Source organism: Melitaea cinxia, chromosome 24 (assembly GCF_905220565.1).
Source record: "Melitaea cinxia chromosome 24, ilMelCinx1.1, whole genome shotgun sequence".
NCBI classification, from domain to species: Eukaryota; Metazoa; Arthropoda; class Insecta; order Lepidoptera; family Nymphalidae; genus Melitaea; species Melitaea cinxia.
This window is the reverse complement of record NC_059417.1, coordinates 6,254,665-6,259,687: the sequence shown is the minus strand read 5'-3', so window position 1 is coordinate 6,259,687 and position 5,023 is coordinate 6,254,665.

Genomic DNA, 5,023 nt, shown 5'->3' with positions numbered 1-5,023 from the left:
TAATTTTTACCGAATCACCCTGTTCTCTTATCGCTATCTCTTATTGTTCAAACCGCTACATTACTGCGTTTTCTTCCGCAATCTATACAAATCGCTTATTACTGCCTTCGTTCTTGCTGCATACTTGCCTAGCCTATACTTTACTTAGCCTATATTTATATAAGTTACAAATGAATCTTCTTGAGAGCGGAACAAATTTACAGAGACTTAAATGCCATTTCTGGTATGTGTCATTCTTATGAATGTTATTATAATTTGTATCATTGTATGTTAATATTAAGATATAATATGAAGGAGTATTTTTCTTTGTTTTTTATTCAACTGTGCCATGCTCAGAATTAATTAAAAAAGTTTATAGACTATTAAAATTGAAGGTTTAGAACATAGAATATTTGATCATCTGTTTCTGTTACTCTAGATATAAGTTATGTCATCAGGTTTGATGATATGAAATTACAATATAAAAAAACGATATACGTGTCGTGAACATCGTGAAAATTCAATTATTGTGTTAATTGAAAATATTAATTAGTTTAAAAAATGGCGTATTTATTTGTTTATTACGCGTAGTAAACTTGGCAGATTTGTAAGGTTCTTTTGTTTTAGAAATTCTTTTTAACAAGGAAAATTATATAAATATTATCGACAACACATTATATAACGACTCATGATGTAGACGTGTCCACAAGTGTCACCGCGCGAGTCCACTAGTAAATATAACAAGTTTAGGATTGATAGATGCTTTTTAATCCTTAACGCAAAGCTACATAACTTGCGATGAAAGCATACAATCAAATTGAAAGTCATAATCGACATTTTGACACTAAGTAACCTATTTGTAGCTGCAAAAAAAAAAAACAGCATAAAATGAGTCATAAAAATCCACTACGATCGCGAAGGCACATGACAATGAGCCGGTCTTTATTATATTTCGATATTACTCATCATGTGACCACGCCGCGGTTGAATTATACAGACTCCCCCACTGGGGCGGGCGGCGTTTTTATCGCAAACAACGTTTAATTATACCTCCTTTTATTTTTCAACTCGGGCCCCACTACATACATACACACATAATTAATACACACATACATACAACACAATATTTTTTTTATCATTTTTTTTTATTATCTATTATGGACTTAGTAATTGGGTTTCCTTCAGGACTATGATATATTGGTCACTTTTGAAAAATTATCGTAAATTTATTTGCAGCTTTTTCTCAGCATACTCGTAGTTAGTTGATTAAATATTTTATTGTAAAAATACAATTTTTCTGAGATATGGCTCAGCATATTGGTATACATACCTATTGCCTAAAATTTGGACCTTTCCGATTAGGCATGCACCTCAACCTTAAGAACAGATTCAAATAATAGTGGTGCCGAAATACAAACTTTGTAGAACATCTTTTTTTATAAAACTTGTAGATACTAAAATGAGTACAAATAAAAAATATACTTTTATTGATATAAGTAGATTGATATAAGCAGATAATTTATCTAGTCAGTGTAATAGAAAATAGGTACCCACGGAACACGCCCTATTCAAGATGAATATTTCACAAAATTCTAATAACTGTATATACGACGATATGTTATACGACGAAGCCGAGGATTTCATCCCCTCACTCACCCCTTTTTGTGTACAGCTATATAATACACAGTTTGGTGTCATTTCTCCCTCGTGGGCGGGCGGCTCCTACGAATGCGCAAATAAGGCGCCCCTTGTAGTGAGATAAATACTTTACAACGGAAAATACCATAGGTAATGTACAGTAAGGTACAGAAATATAAGTAATCTGTTTTTACTATATATTATAATATATAATATTTAATTTATATAAAAATAAAATAAATAATACCTACATTAAATTCAGAATTAGGTTGTTCAGTTACAGGTGATAGGTATATATGTAACCTTTTTAAGTAAGTATTATTTTATTCCAATTACGAATAATTTATCTTGAATAGAATATTAATATACACACACAAAAGTTTAATTCAACACCGGAATAATAAATACGTTTTAAAAAGTTCAAACAAACAATTTATTTTTATTTATCCTGTTTTCTTTTTTAACAAGTCAATTAGAAAAAATAAAAAATATCATTCTTTAAAAACTTACGTAATACCATTATTAAATATAGCACTATATAGAACGTTTGGAAACGCCAGTATCTGACGTGGCGCGTTCTCCCCAGAGCAAATCGATCCACAAAATAACCCAACACAATAACGTCTTATCTCAAATACCTTTACAGAAAGTTCGACTTTAACTCTGTAATAAACCTGATTATAGCGACTAAAATCGCATATCAGCGCTTTAGTTTTTCCCTAGAGAACCATCTTTGAATGTTCCATATTTAAATTGGTCTATCATGGTTGCTCGTACAAGCTATATTGAATCCAATTGCGAGGACATAAAGTTCAAATATAATTTGAAGCGTCAACTTTAAGAGAATCGATCTCGTTCCTGATCCAGCTTAAAACAGTCACAAGAACATTAACATTTGCTATAGAAAAATGGACTTTAAAATCTATATTTGTTAAAGAAATCAAGAAAATATAGTATGAAGGAGAAAATACAGGGAGTAATGTTGTATCTCTGCAGGAATAAATCGAGATCGCATTCTATTTGATACAGAGGTCCCATTGGCTGAGATTTTCAGAGGGAAGCATTAAGAGGAATGTTATATAAATAGAAATTGCATCAAGTAACAGTAAATAAATATCACATGTGTTATTTTTTTTTTTTTATATAGAATAGACAAAGGTCAAACACTAGATTAGCATATTGAAACATTGAAAATGCTTACAAAAAAGAATCAATATGTTATTAAAATTATTAATGTGTAACAATTAGGAACTATATATATTTTGTAGCTTACTTAATTTGGTATTAGTACTTAGACTGCCATTGCACTTTTTTTCAAGGTAAGTATTTAATAAAATAAATAAATAAATAAATAAATCAACTTTTAAAACGGTCAGTGTAAGGACAAAAAGATGGTAGTTCAGGGGTGTTATGTGTAAGAAGGTGAGTCACGAAGGTGTCTCACTTATTAATAAATGTAATCACAAATCACATAATATTTGCTATACATATAAATAAAAAGGCATCGCTAAAATTTATGAACCTAAGCGCGTGATTTCCGAACGACTGCACCAAATTGGTTTTTTATTGTTCATTATTTGTGATAAAAGAGAATGAAATAATCGATATATTCAGGAAGAAAGATATAGCGGTACCTACAAAGATCGCCAAGTCAGTTGGTAAAAAATAAATAAAGAAATATATATCTTATAACGTACACACACGGTCGTCTGTTCCTATACAGCCAGCTAATATAGCTAAATACTTTTCCTATTTTGTAATAAATATTCATAGAAATATTACATATATAAATATATAAAAACAAATATTACACCCAGACTCAGGCGGGAATCGAACCCGCAACCCGTGGAGCTTAAAGCATGGCCACTACAAATTGTACCAACGAGCAAATATAGTAAGATCACATATTTTTCGAACTTAAACCTTACCTTAACTTTACGTTACCTTTATTTGGTAAGTCGGTTATAAATCCTCGTAAACAAAGCGACCTGTTTCTTCGATTTATTAGTAAAATCACATTAATCTCTCAAAATACAAATTGAACAGAAAATCCCCCGACATGGAAGTATAAAGGTTTACGCACAATACGCGGTTGAGTCCCATCAAACACCTTCGAACGCCATTGTTCGAAAAACCATTGTCAGAGTTTTGGAAATCTCGGAAAATAGACTAGGAGTCTTCGTTTCTTTAATATATATTTATTTACTTTACAATATTTATTTTATTCTTTTTTTGTACTCCATAAATACATTACAAACATAGCTAAAAGATAGTTACAGATTATAAAGTACAATGGGCAGACTAATAACTTATTAGCCAGACAATCCAAACACATAAGGGAAAACTTAATACAGAGAATTGGTAGATGGTATAGTTACCTATAGAATAAACTTACCTACTAATTTCTATTTTATTTTTATTTATTTTATTTTATTTTATTAGGATAGTTATATTTATTATAACTATAACTAATACTAAATAAAAATCAAAATCTACATTCTAATGCTTATAGAAAATACATAAATAATTGAAAAAAAATTTTTTTTTAGGGGTAATGGAAAAATAAGAAAAATATATTTTATTTTATTTTTAGTTTGGACTAGTGACGCGAGTTTATCTATAGGTTGTTTATATATCACTTTATTAATAGGATTTTTATTGGTTCTTCTCACAACAACTAAGGAAGAAATCTTTGATATTATTTTTAACTGTTTTTGGGAATTAAGCTCATTGAGAAGGTCACTTTGAGTAATTCTTTTGTCACATTGACTAAGTAAAAAGTTTTCAATGTTCTGAAATTTTGTACTACCGAAGTAAGACCATTATGGCATGTTAGTAATTTTCCTTCACATTCCAGAAAGAAAAAATATTTCAATAAATCTTTCGAGGAATTCTTGCCGTCAAACGTTATTATTTAAATCGTAAATTTCGTCAATAAAAGTATTTTAGAAATTTATCGATTAGGAAAAAACTAATCCTTCTTTATGCTTTATATGAAGATTTTATAAAAACAATAGAATCTATAGAAACCATAGTTTATTTGAAGTTGCATACTTACATTAAAATCTTAACACATAAAATAGTCACTATCTCCTAAACTAAGTGTATTCGGTACCAGGCGCTGCTAGACAGTTAGGGGGTGGTTGTACGGGATGGGGGTAGGTGGTGATAATTAATATTCGAGCCTTTCAGCGCACTTCCGTGCCTTCTTTGTGGGTTTTCGTACATAATCCTAAAGAAAATGTAACAAAATGTTGTTTGGAAAATGCTTCAATATTCTTGTGTCTGTGAAATTGATTTCCGTTTCCTTTTTTTTTCTTTTTATATTGTTGAAGACACGGTTAAATAAATGAATTTTAGTAAGAATACGTATATTACTTTAGTAACTTTAAAAAAATGTAAGAGC